At 28.3% G+C, this 16,226-nt stretch overlaps 1 protein-coding gene across 1 annotated transcript in view; it reads right to left on the bottom strand.

The window, feature by feature from the left end:
* The window catches only part of LOC105847872 (death-associated protein kinase 2), a 77,026-nt gene that overhangs the window by 49,150 nt on the left and 11,650 nt on the right, over positions 1-16,226 (bottom strand). The window lies entirely within an intron of this gene.

Genomic DNA, 16,226 nt, shown 5'->3' with positions numbered 1-16,226 from the left:
TTACTATAATTAAAATTTTTAAGTGCACTGAACTGCAATTACTTTTAATTTTTTCGGTTTAGTTGCTTTTGTTAAACACTTTTAAACTTTGCGTCAAATTATCTCATTTCAACATATTTGTTGTATAGGCTGATGTGGCGCTAAGTCATCCATCCATACTTAATACTTATAAAAATAATTTTATAAAATAGATAGTTCTTTATATCATACATGAAAACGAGGCTGGTAAACAAAAGAGAAAAAGTTATAAAAGATTCAAAATAGTTTAAGTGCTAGTTTTTACGCAATTAATAGAGAAGACTGCGAAATGTATAAGTAAAGAAGTAAGCGTAAATTATTACTTCTACATACTTTATGAAATATAATTTTTATTTTATTTAATAACATTAGATCTAAATATTGAAAATATACTTGAGAATATCTAATGTTTTTATCAAATAGATACTCAAAATAAATTTCTTTTTATAAGAAGTGAAAACTAGGATGGTAGACAAAAGAAAAATAATGATGAATATTGCTCGCAACAAGATCAAAACTCACTATTTGGAGCACACCATAAAAAAAGATTGTATTAGAGTAAGCATGTTCAAGATAAGAGCAGTTCTGCTTATCCGATTATGCAAACGAGAGCTTGCATAATCGTGTAATATTTTTATCGTCACATTTGCGTATTTATTCTAGAAATTCAGATAAAGTCTGTCTACCCATTTATTATGCTCTATCTGTCAGCCTAAGGGAAAAAGAACATGGGTTATTCCACGCCAAGTGGTCCAGAGGTCCCCACCCAACCATCTCAGATTTTGATACAAATTTGTAAGTTTGTAGTTAAACATATTTCAGGAACATTACCAAAGTTTCAGGTCAAAATTTTTTGTTCGGCTTACCCAAATTTCAATATTAGTTAGTTGCTAAAAATCGTGTCTTTGGGTCTTATATTTTTGCAATGAAAGAATAATATATCCTCAAAACGTGGATTCTTAATAAACCGAAGGTGCAGATTGCAAATTATTTAATACAAATTTCATATCATGCCAAGAATTTAGCCTATGGCTCAACAAATTGCGTCACCATAAACTTTAATTGTTTTTTTTTAGTGTCATATCTCCATAACAAAAGGTTTTAGTATTGTAATTAGGTTTAGTATTGTAACTTTTCCTGAAGGTTCTACGTATTAATATAATGATATGGATAAAAAATCAGCTTTTTTAAAAATACCCATGCTGAATTGTTCTGAAACTAATATGGCGAAATATCTTAAGTTAACAAGCAAAATACCCTAAATTAACATGTATTTGAACCCCTAAAACTTAATGTAAGCAAGTTTTTTTTTGTTTTTTCAATTGCACCATTTGAAAGAGCTCATACTATACTTTTAGAAACAATAAAAATCATGTTGGAGAGATTTTATATGAACAAAAAAAATTAGATCAATATATAGATTTTTTAGGTTGAACGATTTTGTACTAAATATTAGGAATTATCATACTGCATTAAAAGCAAAGCTTGTTCTACCAAAAATCAAAATAATTTGATATTCAAAAAATATACTTTTAATATTTGCTTGATTTGTTTCAGAAAAATAAACAAACCAGCAAAATTGAAGCACAATGTTTAAAGTGGTAACTGCAAATAAGTAAGTTTTTTGACAAAGTTCAATTTTAAGATTTTTTTTTGTAATTTTATTCTATAATCATTTTATTTCTAAGAGGCTATCATTAATTACATCTACAATTTTCTAGCAATTTTCACCATCTCCCTCCCCTGTCAGCAAATTCCACAAATGTGTGAAAATTTACAGTAGTTAAGACATTTGCAACTTCCTGTAATTTAATTTTTGGTATAAATTGAAGTTTTATTAATTTGATCATTTATTTCTGATGAATCTTTGTTGATGAAACACAGTGTTAAATGGAAAAAAAAAATTTTTAAGTGATTTTCTACTAATATATAATTGCTCTGTTCTTTTAAGAACATTTAGCACTCTATTGTGTAGAATACTTTTTAAAGTTGTTTAAATATATATATATATATTATATATATATATATATATATATATATATATATATATATATATATATATATATATATATATATATATATATATATATATATATATATATATATATATATATATATATATATAAGAGCTATTAACATCTTGTTTCCAATATTATAATAGTATTTGAGCATGGAGCTAAAAGACCGCATTTTAACATCGAAATTTTAACATCAAATTCGGCTTGCGAACAGCAGGTTGCCGACCCTCGGTATAAATATTTAAATAATATAATGTAGACTATATACTTCCTTATAAATCCAACAAGCATAAACTTTGAAAAAAGTAATTGTGTTACGAGTAAACATCTCGTGTTTGCTTATTAAGTTCTGTATGTGTGTGGTATTTTTAAAACACAACACTGTTTATGATCTCTCTTACTAATACGTTTTATTTCTAAAAGTGAAATTCAAATTTTAGAATGTTTAGTATTAATAGTGCCACTTAAGCATAATATATCATCTATATCATCAATATCGTCAATTTTTTTACTTGAATTTGTGGTAGAATAGGTGGCGATTTGGACACAATTTTTGATCTGGAAAAATGACTTTATTTGTTAACTTTGAAAGACAGTCTGCAGTCTCTAGGTCAGTACACCTCAACCTTTTAACTAAGCAACGATTGGTCTTACCAAAAAGATTTAAAAAATAGCGCTGCAAATGCAATGTATTTAACAGCAGTGCAGGTGGAAACAAATTAAAGTAATATTTTTGATTAAATTATAAGTTCGTCTGACAATCAAACTCTGTTCCTCGATCGAAAGTTCTGAGCAAATGTCAATAAAACCCTTTTTTTCATGAATAAGAACTTAAATGACATAAACTTCTGTTAAATTTTCCAATACAACAAGTACTTAAGTTTTGTTTAACAGACATGTCAGGATGTAGAAATATTTAAGATAGCTCTTGTTTTATTTTCAATTCTAACTTTCGTCTTCTGATAATTCTAGTCTATGTTTGTGATAAATTTATGCAAATTAAACTTTTGAATTTAATTTAGAGAGATTTTTCCGTAGAATAAAAGTATTATTACTAAATAAAATTAGCTCTACACGGCTAAAGTTAATTTGCGGTATAAAATATCGCTTTTAAAATATCAAAGACTTTGTAGACCTTACTTAGGTCATAAAAACTTGAAGGTTTTTGTTCATATAAAAAATCTCTCCAAAATGGTTTTCATTGTTTCTAAAAGAGTGAAATAAGCTCTTTCCAATGATGCAATTAAAAAAACAAACAAAATTTGCCTACATTAAGTTATAGGGGTATTAATGCATATTATTTTAGAGTTTTTACTTTTGCCGCCATATTGGTTTCATAATAACTCAACATGAGCAATTTTTAGAAGGCTGATTTTTTATCCATATCATCATATTAAAACGAAGAATCTTCAGAAAAAATAACAATACTGAAAAACATTTTGTTCTGGAGATATGAACCTACAAAAAAACAATAAAATTTATGATGCCACTGTGCGGCCGTGGCGCAGTGGTTAGAACGCTTGCTTTATATGCAGGAGATCCAGGTTCGAAACGAGCTCTAGACATATTTTCGCGTCACGGTAAGGAAAGAGGCGTGAACTTCCTGGTTAAATGCATTTCCGCGGTGCTCTGTGACAAGACCGTTAGGACTTCTTGGGGCACCTAAAATAAATTAAAAAAATAAAATGTTGATTTGTGACGCTATTTGTTGAACCATAGACTAAATTCTAGACATGATATAAAAGTTGTACTAAATAATTTGCACCTTTGGTTTACTAAGAATCTACGTTTTTAAGATATATTACCCTTTCATAACAAAAATATAAGATCACCAAAATACGATTTTTAGTTACTGACTAATATTGAAATTTGGGTAAGCCTTACAAAAAGTACCACAAAATCCGAAATAACAAAGATTTTGACTTGAAACTTTGGCAATGTTTATGAAACACGTTTAACTGCATAATTTTAATAAAATCTGAGATGGTCGAGTGGGGATAAGTTCGGAAATCAGATTGTTTGGCGTGGAATGAACTCACATGCAACTTTCAGAAATTAATTTTAATCATAGCTAGATGTCTAAAAAAAAAAAAAAGAATATAATGAAAATAAAATGTAAAGTATATATCAAAAAATACAAAAGAGTTTAGGTTAAGGGGGTAAGTAAAATTTTAATAATTTTATATCGTCTAAAATGATTTCTTAAAATTCATTGATCATTTCATAAGTACTTTTATTAATAAATTTAATTTACGTATTTATCCTTCTATAGTTTTTACGGTAAATAAAGTTTATTCACATTTTGGAACTATTTTTAGATTAATTTATAGTATCCTTTATTAATGAATTTATAAGATTTAATTCAATTGACGGTTTGCTTTATAAACCCTTTATAATTTTGTTAAAATTGAATAAATTTTAAAAAATGTTATAAATGAAAAGTAGCTATTTTATGAAAACATTATTTAAATAATGCTTATCAACTCTGCACCCACTAAAGTGTACGCCCATCAACTGACTTAAAAAAGGATATCCGCAGATAGCATATATCAACTGAGAGTTTGGGATTGGGTTTTTTTCGGAAGGACACGTAATTACAGCCTTTCATGTTAGTTTAAGAAATTGTCTATAAATTAATGTAATTTGTTAAATTGTAGTTAATACAATATAAAAACCGCAAATTCTAATAAAAAAACGTCCAAGTTTTGAAAATAATTTCAAAATGGTGAAATATGGTCAAATAATTAATAAGTACTGGTGGTAATATATCGTATAAACTCATATTCACCATATAAATTCATATCCACTAGGTATTATAAAATATTAGGTTACCATTAGGTTTAGCGAGTCTCATTGAGCACGTTAACAACTCTATATTAAGCAAAGTTAACCACGAGCTAATCTAATATTATTATGGTTTTATTTGTTTCTGTTAACTTTACAATTGAGTTTGTTATTATTATCATTATTCTATGAGAAAGCTATAAAGGAGAATGAGACCGTGTCAAACAGAATTATTTAGTTTATAAAAGAGCATACTTTTATATTACAATTAACTTCATAGTTTACTAAGCGCTTATGTTATATTAAGTTATTGTAAAATTGACGTTTTTAAATAAGTTAAAATTAAATCATATTAAATTATCATACTTGTATAATTATAGTTAGATCTATTAAACGGAATGTGACCAATTAAAGTTAAATATTGTTTGAAAGAATATAGCACTTTACCTCATAGTATACATTCTATTTAAGTAAAAATTAAATTAAGTTTAAAATTTACAGTATATAATAATAACTAATCTGCATTAAAAAAGCTATTAAAAGGAATGGGGCCTGGTCTTTAAAGAACCTTTTAGCTTGCATAGTTTACAAGGTACTTAAATTATATTAATTTGTTGTGTAATTCACTTTGTAAGTTTAAATAGTTAAAATTAAATTTTATATAGCTAAAATTAAAAAAAGTTAAAATTAAATAAGATGTGATTCAATATATGAGATTGTCTGATCCCTCCAACAAAGGATCACCAGGATATTCCTTCCAGCGCAGTTATTGACACATTCATTCAGCTTCAAAGACTTTTTATACGTTACCCATTTTTAGTATATCTAATGCCTGACTAGCATCTCTCTTGGTCTGTTTCAATAAATTTTTGCAATTAAACAAGAGTCTAATCACTTACTTGGTACACGTGCGACCATACGAGCCTCAGGAAAGAGGTAAATAAGATTATGTTTGAGTGATAATGAAAATGATAAATTATAAAAATAGTGTATAATAAAAGTCTATATAGTCTAAATAGAGTCCAATTAGATCCAGTTAGCTAGAAATTGTGCAATTGAAAACTAGTTTAAAAAGTTAGTTAGAAATTGTTAGAGTCCAATTATATCTATTTGGTTATAAGAGAACTTTGAAAACTTGTTTATTTCATCTTCAATCAACTTTTACATGTTGTATGGGTAGCGTTGGTGTATTACACGAACCGATTATCTAGGGATACACGTAGTAAACGTCCATACAGTAAATAAGAGTTTTGAAAGAGACAAGCATTCCAATGGTTAAAAACTAAAATAGTTTTAATATGAAAAGTTAATAATAAAAATCAACTAATGTCAAAGTAACAATTTAGTTTGTTGTTTGCAGCTATAGCAAAAGTGTAGTTATTCTTATTGTAAACAACTTAGTCATTATTTAGAAAAAAACAGGCCGTTAACTCCAAAGGGTAAGAGAAACAAGATTATCTAGAGATAGGTGCAGTGTAGTGTATATACATTTATTAATTATCAAGGAAAAGGTGCAAAGAGGTGGACATATAGTAGTATAAGTTTTTGATAGGGCAGGCAATCCAATGAGTTACCTTTATTTCTATTAAAAGCTGAAATATTTAAAGGTGAAAAATAAGTGCGCTATGAGTTTACATGGTTAAGTTCAATTCCTAAATTTGAAAATAAGCTACAATAGGTTTAGTAGATTTTCAAAGACCTTGAAGATTATATAAATTGTATATATCTGAATACATTTTCAATGATGGAGAGCTGGCTTGTCGGCTGCTGATTATAAGGATACTTGAAATTAAACTGCATTTTTCTCTTTTCTTCTTATTTTAATGTTTAGCTATATTTAAAATTAGGCTTGCCATGCGTCCTTTTTTCAATGGAAATGCCCCGGTTTCATTCCATTTGTCCCAGTGTCCCAATGATTTTCATTTTGTCTTGTTTTCATCTTATTGACTTTATTAGTTTTTATGTAGGAGGAGCCGTGATTGTGTTTTTGTTTAAAAGAAGTTGCAAATTTACGTATGAAATACAAAAAGATTATTCATTTGTAACAACACATAATGGTGAGGACAAAAAGCTGATGTAGTAGCAACGTTTAACAGAATTTTCTATTGCGCGTGCTAAAATTAAAGCTGGAGTCTCAGCTGCCGCATTTTCTTCATCTGTTAAAGGATTTTTTTAAAGCATTGGGCCCAATCAATCAAATTTAGTTGTGACCGTTAAAAAGGCCCCATTTGTCTTTCACACAGCAATCTATGATATGAGTTTCAAAACATCTGATTGTAGTTTAAAATTATTCTCAAAATTTTTTTAAACCAAAATATGGTTCTGCAAGAATCAAATATCTAGAAATAATTCATTAATTGAAATAAATCAATAATTAATTGGAGGTGCTGATATCTCAACACCACCAAGACTGTACATTATCTTGTATTGGACTTGATCATGTACTGAAGTGGAAAAATATTGAATAATCTGCTGAAGCTATAAACAATATACCTGGTTTAGATAATCAACAAAAAATAAATATTGACATTCTTTTTGATGAAATATCAAGTGGAAAAACTTTTACTGCATCAAAAAAGACGAGTGGTGTTCATTAAATTGCCTACGCGAACAAATGGTTTCAATAATTAAAGCGTTTTCAAGAAAAAGACAATGATGTACCCAATCTAGTAAAAGTTTTTGAATATATTTTGTGTGTTTTGAATATATTTTGTGTTATGAAAAACATTCGGTCAGATGAACGAGGTTTTTTGGAGGAGTCTACAGTACGAGCATTACTGAACTGCATATTAAACTTTCGTATTACATGCTCACTTTTTATGATTAAATTTAAAATAAAAAGTAACTTGCTGAAAAAAAGCCTTCTTTTGTGAAGTGTAGCTGGTATAATAGCAGTCAAAGAACTTTTTTTGTATTACTCTGTCAGACTTAATAAATAATAAAAATTATTTTGGTTCTATTTTCTTGCCTATGTTGCATCAGCCCCAAACAATAGGGCAACAAAGCTTTAACTTTTTTAGACACAAATCTCCTGGAAACTAGCTACAGGGTGCCATGCATTGGTAAGCGTAACAAAACACTATTTACCCCCTCTCCTTACCCTTCAGTTTGCCCTTTTTGACTTAACATTCTCCCCTTGCATGTCCCAAATTTAAAATTTATGTAGCATGATAATAAATATATATGTAGTAAATATCTTAAAAATGCGTAGAATGATCAAACACTACGTAATTAAATTTACCTTTTTAATTCGCCAAAGATGACTTTTTTCTTAAGATAACCAAAGACGATTGAACTTGTTGCGTGATTTTGTTTTAAAGACATAAATATAAGCATGCATGGCTCAGCTTTTGTTAAAAAAATAAGCATATGATAAACGTACTGTTAAGTCTTATCCTAAATAATGCATGTTTTTGAGCACAACTCTGTTAATACTAGAGTTCTTGTGGTGCTTATTTGATGCATGAAAACCATTTAATTAAAGTTTTGCTTACAAGGCTAACAAGAATACTCACTTTTTGTATGCATAAGTATATTATTGAGACTCTTAAAATATTTTACACAAGAATACGCGAGCTGCTTCATGGACTTAAACATGCTTATAATAAATAAGCATATATAACATTAATGATAATATTATTCAACTTAGGGATCATCAATTGTTTTATCAAAAAAATTTACTTACACGTTAATCTAATATTGACGTAATTATCGAAAAATTGATTTTTTTTTCACATATATTACTTTTAACTCCGGATTTTTTTCCTGCTTACTTTTAACCTTAGGGTACTTGAGAATGGGAAAAATTTGAGACGTATCCTGAAAAAAAAGTATGTTTCTGGTACACCCTATTATTGATGTATAATCAAAATATAGAGCTGGGATTAAGTAAACATAAATCTATTTGCGTATATCATAATTTCTATGCAAAAAATACAGCTAAAAATTGTTTAAAGTTCTGGTACAGTCTTTAAAGACTGTAAAAGGCAGTACAGTTATATCTGGCACAGTCTGGCGGTAATATTAATATCTGGTAATATGGCTAATATGGCGGTAATATTTATATCAAAGACTGTACCAGATATTGACATAGGGGGATATAGACGGTATATATACTACAATTGTAGTATAAGTAACTTTTCGGCAAGTTGTGAAAACGACACAAATGGTGTCGTTGCAATAAAATAGAAAAATTTTGAAATATAATTTGTAAGCTTTTTAGTTAAACCTCCTCATTCCGGATGGTTTTGAACTTAAATCATCATAAGTCGCTCATTATAAAAGATTTCAGAACCATTTTTTTAAACAAATAAACCTCATAACAAGACAAATCGAGCAATAAAAAAAAACTTTAATTTTGTAATTTAAATTTTCATATTTTTTTAAAGCACTCTTTTTGTCCGGAATTAGCGGTTTATGCCCCTAATTCATGATGCCAGGGTGTGGAGTCGTAAAAAAAAAAGTATCGACTCCGACTCGGACCGAGTCGATGAAATTTTTAGAGTACGACTAGAACTCTAAAGAAAAATTTTTGAAATATTTTTTGAATTCCTTAACAAGTATTACGCTATAATTAAAAATTTATTTTTTGCCAAATATATAAAAAGTTCTTTGACGGTTAATTATTTTGTACATGCACGTGCAATACAGAGAAGATTTACTATTGGACTCGGAGTCGCGATTTTGTTTAGCAACTCCGACTTCGCTAAAAATGTTGCGACTCCGACTCCACGACTCCGACTCTAACTCCGACTCCACAACCCTGCATGATGCATATAAAATATATATAAAAAACACACAATTAATTCTAACAGTAAATTATTTAAAAGTTAATATACCAACGTAAGTAAAGTTAATATATTACCGAAATGGAATTGTTTTAATTAAAATAGATATAAATTCCATAATTGAACTGTACTCAACAACACATGAATTGCATGACCAATTAGAAAACTGCTCACATGCAAACCATTGGTTATCTAAGCTATTCATACAATGACTTTCGCAAGAATAACAAAGACAATTATCAGATACCAAAATGCAATTCGAAGCTTGAGGCAAATGTGGGTCTTCTGATTGATACTTTAGTTTTAAACCTTTTTTATCTGGTGGTATAGTCGACTGACTTTGTTTCATTTTTTTTTTCTTCTCTGTGCATTTTCTGCTTTTGAGTTGTATTGGCAATTTTTTTTTTATTCTCAGACTGTTTGCCTAATTTTTTTTTTGGTTGTTCATCTCGAAAGCTAATGCATCCGCCGAAGATATAGTGTAATTAGCAGGTCACTTTATTGTTTTCCCTTTTTGAAATTTTTTATATAGAGTTAGTGTTAATTGTAGAACTCAATGCAAAAACGATGTCTTCACTCCAAAAACTCCACTTTTGGTCAATTTTTAGATTTTAAAAGGATATTACTAATTATAAGATGTATTAACAGTTGATGCAAAAATAATTTAAGTTAAAGCACTCTTTATGTCATTTAACTAAAGATTTGAATGATACTTAATCTCTGCATTTAAAGTTTATCTGTTTTTTCATTCATATTTAATTCTAATTTGCTCATATGTTTTTATTCAAATTTATTCATATTCATACAATAAAATAATCATACAATAAAACAGTTAACACCTATGCATTAATTGTATGCACATAAAATAATAAATAACTGTATCAGGATTTAAGTGTCTGTTTTGTTTTTATTTTATTTTTTGCTGGTGGCTAATTTTTTTTTTTATAATTTTTTTTTTTTATTAATATAAATGATAATGTAATTTTTTAAAATTATTAAATAAATAATATAAAACTCTGCACAAAATAGTAGAAAATTATTTTTTTCCTTTTTTTGTTAATTTAATTAAGATAATCTTTTATGATTGATAAATGATTGACATGATCGGTGCATGTTCTTAACTCTTTTAAGAGTAGAGAATGATCTCTCAGCCTCGCAATTTGTTATGGGAATAGTTAGAAATAAGCGATATGCTATATAAACATTTGGAAATACATCAATAATATCGGTTTCAATAATTCAATTTAAAACATTCAGAGGAATCAATGTGTTTTCAGTCTCAGATTCATCACTTTTTGAAAATATTTAACCGAATAATATCTGTACTGGTTTTTGAACATCCGCTTCGAAGATTCGAAATTAGAGTCTATATTTTGAAAAGTAGCATACCCCTTGATTAAATACTTCATTCGTTCATTTTCCTTTAATTGTAATGGCCATAAAGCAGGGTTTTCGTGTAGAATGGTATCTAGGAAAAAAAATCATAATAAATAAGCCTAATAAAAAAAAAATCAGTGACAATTTATAGAATAAAAATATTAACTGCCTAAAATTGTTTGTTTAGCAGATGTTAGAGGTGTCATTAAAGATAGTAAAAATTGGAGTACCTGAGTCAAGCTCATTGTTATGCATTGTAGATTCAACACTTTCAACTTCTTGAATTTCATTTGAAGGACCTTGGCAGGCTACCTCATTTTCCGTTTTATTGTTTTTATCTTTTCTTTCATTGTTTTTATTATTATCTACAGTTTGTGGAAATTGCATAATAGTTTGGTTTGATGAAAAAAAATTTGTCATTTTCGGAAGTTTAGCTACCATTTCCTCTCTCTTTCTTCAATCTTCTTTTACAAGCTCCATTTTCATATTTTCTTAGCATTTTAATTATAACTGTATAACCTGAAAAGTGTTAAACTGTTCTTCTTTTCTCTTTCACGAATTTAGCGCTTCAGCTATTAAATGCATTCACACAAGAACTCTTTTGTGCGGAAGTACAAAAGAATTGTAGAATTGCAATCGTTAATGCATTTTCAATAACAATATAATTATTCAAGTCATTAATAATTTTCTGAAGGGAATTGTTTTTCTAGCAATTTGTACAAATGTTACATTCAATTATTGCTATAAGGCACTGCTACCAATCTAGTAATTTTTTTTTTGTAGAAGTAGTTGCGCTTTATCGTTGTCAAAGACCGGAAAAAATATATAATGCAACGTTTTTGTTGACAGTTATTTTATTTTTGTGCTTTTGTTTTCAGACAATTTAGTAAATTTAACTTTGGCTCTTTTAAGTTAATAAAAGATTTAATTTCAGAGTTAATAAGAAATTATTTACTTTGAATCGGGGCCCCTAAAATTGTGGGGCCCGGGGCTATAGCCCCCCCCCTTAGCCCCCCTTGATACGCCACTGGTTGTTTCATAAAACACAACATAAAAAATTAGCAAAAAACTCTAAATCAATAAACATTGTTTTACGAATTCTTTCTAAACTTGTATCTTTTATTTGCAATGCACAGTGGGTCAGAAGCCGGCAAAACCTTACAAAAAAGTTTTTAAATTTTGAAATTTTGAAAAAGGCAAATTTATATATTAATAAGCCAGAAATTATATTTTAATAAAAAATAATTTTTCAATAAAACGTCATATTTGTTGTTTAAATATTTCCTTAAATACTTTTTATCAATAACAACAAAGAAGTGTAAAAATTTTATTTTTTTACATCCTTTGAAAACTTTGATTTCTTATTTTAAAGAAGTTTAAGTTTATTTTTTAACTTATAAATGACTTATATAGTATTTTGTTAATATTTAAATCACATAAAAAAAATATATTTTTTGCATTTTATTTTAATATTTTCAACAATGCAAACATCAATAATTTTGAGTTATAAGTTTTTATTTTTTTCAAAAATATCATTTAAAACCATCGGATCAATTTGTATCAACCGCTTAAAATGATATATAATTGAATACCAATATGACATTGATCTTGTGGTATAAAAATTGGCTGCCTATAGCTGCCTAAACGAATACACTTTTAAATTCAATTAACTACGTCCACGTTTCTTGTTAATGCGTTTTTGACCGATAACAAAAAATTTAAGAAGATTTGAAATTTAAAAACTGCAGTTTGACTTTATAATAATTTTTATTAAAGACATAAGTTTAAAATTAAATATTTTTGTATTTTTTAATTGCTTTCCAGTAACTTCCTCGTATTTGCTCAATGAACATTTAGATCGCATTGAAACCATTATTACTAATTTTTTATGCTACCGTTTTAAAGTAATAAAAACTCAGAGACTATGATAAAATATGAATTATATACTTCTACGTAGTACAAGTTTGGGACATAATACTTATTATTTATTTTATAATTTCCGAAAACAATAAAATTATATGTAATCGATAAAAAACACGATAACAACCAATGAGAAATAAAGGAAATGAACTGAGTTTCATAGTTACTGCTCGTAAAAAAATTACTTTATTAAAAACATTTTAAATTACTTTCTTTCAAATTAAAAGTATTTAATTGAACAGACAATCTCTTAAAAATGGATTGGAGATGTCTTATGAATTATATAATGGAAAATAATTTACTACAAAATGATGATTTACATGCAAAGATTTTGAGTTTTATTTCCCAAAGCAACTTTGAAGAATCTAATGATAACTTGTCAATTATTTCGAAATTCATTTACCAAGCTAAAAAAAAGTGGAAAAAATCGAATAGAACAAGTGCAGTATTTGAAAAAAGATATAAAGTTTGGTTAAACCAAACTATATTTGACTGTAAAAAAAAAAAAAATCGAAACAAAAACTTGTGGTATGTTTACCTTAACTATGTGTAAATTTATTATAATGTGTATAATTTATTTGTATTATTATTACGACGATTTAATTAAAGTAATATTATACTTTAAGGTGGACGCCCTACGATTTTGTTTGAAGAGCTTTTGAGTAAATATATATAAATAAACGAACTTTTATATACAGCAAGTAAAAGTTTGAAAAGGGATAAAAGGTTTATAGAAGCAAAAGTGGTTAAAAAAATATACAACAAAGAATTATCGACAGAATCACTTACTTCAGAACAATCATTAGCGCTAATCTTAGATGCTAATTTATCCAAAGAAACTTATCAGCATTTAAGAAACAATGCTCTTCCATTCAGCTCTCTATACCCATCCTATCATATTGTAAAAGAGGCTAAAAATAAATGCTACGCTGAAAATATTCAGGTCAGTGACTACTCTGCAGAGTTTCCATTACAAGCTCTTCTTTTTCATACTGCATCAAGAATATGTTCAGCTTATAGTGTTGTGTTAAATTCACCTGTGCTTAAAGATTGTACTAAATTATTTATAATATACAAAGCTGGTTTTGATGGTGCAACAGGACAATCTGTTTATAAACAACTGTCAGATGTTTCTAGTGAACTTCATACAGATGAATCACTTTTCATAACCTGCTTGGTTCCTCTAGAACTATATTATTTCAAAGATGACAAAAAACAGGTTGTCTGGAGAAATCCGAAACCATCGTCAACTAGTAATTAGCAGACCTCTGAGATTTAAATATAGAAAAGAATCAAATGAAGTAATTCTTGCAGAATATAAGTCAATTATGGCTTCTATTAAAGAGATAACATTATCTGTTGTACCTGTTTTATTGGAGGACGGTACAACAAAGGAAGTTGAAATACAACATATTGTAAATTTAACAATGATAGATGGAAAAATTCAAACTATTATTTCCACAGCAACCAACTCATACCAATGCTGTTCAGTGTGTGGTGCATCTCCAATCAAAATGAACAATTTATCTTTAGTTGTTGTTCAAAAAAAAAACTTTAGAAGGCAATATAAAACATGGCGTTTCAACTTTGCATGCTTGGATAAGGTTTTTAGAATGTATGCTCCATATCTCTTATAAGATGCCGATTATGAAGTGGCAGGCTAGAAATCAAGACGAAAAAAATATTGTTAAACTGAGAAAACTTGAAGTCTGTGCTGAATTTCGAACAAGGATAGGTCTTGTCATAGACCAACCGAGAATAGGTGGGGCAGGTACATCAAACGATGGCAACACAGCTAGACGATTTTTTCTGCAATACGATGTCTCAGCTAGTATAATGAACATTGATGTAGATCTTATGAAAAGACTTCATATTATTCTGGCCACAATATCAAGTGGTTGTGAAATTAACTCATCCAAATTTAAAACATTCCGTTGGGAAACTCCTTCGCTCTATGTATTCCTGTACCCTTGGTATCCTATGACCCAAACACTTCATAAGATTTTGATTCATGGCTATGAAATCATCGAGCTATTTACTCTTCCATTAGGTATGTTTTCTGAAGAGGCTTAAGAGGCTACCAATAAGGTTTTTAAGATTTTTCGTGAAAATTTTACAAGAAAATGCGATCGAGAAAAAAACAATATAGACCTTTTTCATTGCCTTTTATGTGCATCTGATCCTTTAATTTGCACATTAAGAAAGAAGATACATAACAAAAAAAAAGTCTACCATCTGGTGTACTTGAACTATTGCAAGAGCCAACGATAGAATACTCTGCGTAAAACATAAATTTAAATAATGTCCTTGTTGTTAATTTTGTTGGGTAAAAACTAAATTTTTTATAAATGGAAAATAAATGAGTTTTTTAATAATTTGCGTAACTATGTAATAAAATTTGAAGTTTTTAAAAAACAAATGTTATTTTTTCCACAATTTTTTTTTTTCAATATAATAAACTGTTTCTAATTAAAAAAAATAAAAAAATTTTGGTTTAGAGGTTTTGGCTAGAAAATGTCACTTTTGACCCACTGTGCAATGCGTCGATTGCTTAAGACGTTTTGCGACAACATCATGGATAGTTTTTTTTAAAAAAAAAAAAGAATGTGATTAAATAACTTTAAATAAAAACTTAAATATTTTATTGAAAATGATGTTATTACAAAGACGGTTCCTTGAAAAATGACGATATTATACTTTGTTATCTCTCCAGCTATATTATACTTCTTTGATCTTATAAAATTATTGATTTTCTTAAAATTTTGTTATAAAAGTTATTTACAGGGCCAACAACGCGGTTATCAAAGTAGAAGGGGGAGGGGATTACAATTGTTAATTAAAAAAAAGTGTATGTTTGTGTGTGTGTGTGTGGAGGGGGTGGTTAGGGAGAAAGCACATTTTCCTTGGCCCCTTCCCCCGGGCGTCGTTAACCTTGATTTTTGGAGTAATATGTAAAGCTAACCTCATGTAAGCAGTGTGTCTTTTGATAAAGTTGTCAAAAATCAATATGGAATTGCTTTGATATGTTGTAAAAAGTCAAAGATAAAAAAGAATGAGATCTCATTTATAGCATTCAGTAGTCATAGCCACACCCTTCCAGTGAGTACAAAGACGTATATTAAACGTGTCAACGTCTCAGACTAACTTCTTAAAGGTATCTAAAAGATATATAATATCAACACCTTTTAGAAGTCTTTAATAAGATGTTTTTAAGACCTCTTATATTTGTCATCTGTGATTCGGCTGATACGGCGTAAAACGGATGCAAAAAATTGTATTTTATGAAACTCTTAACATTACTTACTGCACCTATATCTATATA

The sequence above is a fragment of the Hydra vulgaris genome, chromosome 13, assembly GCF_038396675.1.
Source record: "Hydra vulgaris chromosome 13, alternate assembly HydraT2T_AEP".
Classification (NCBI taxonomy): domain Eukaryota; kingdom Metazoa; phylum Cnidaria; class Hydrozoa; order Anthoathecata; family Hydridae; genus Hydra; species Hydra vulgaris.
Note: the sequence above shows the minus strand (reverse complement) of the source record. Positions and strands in the feature narration are given on the sequence as shown.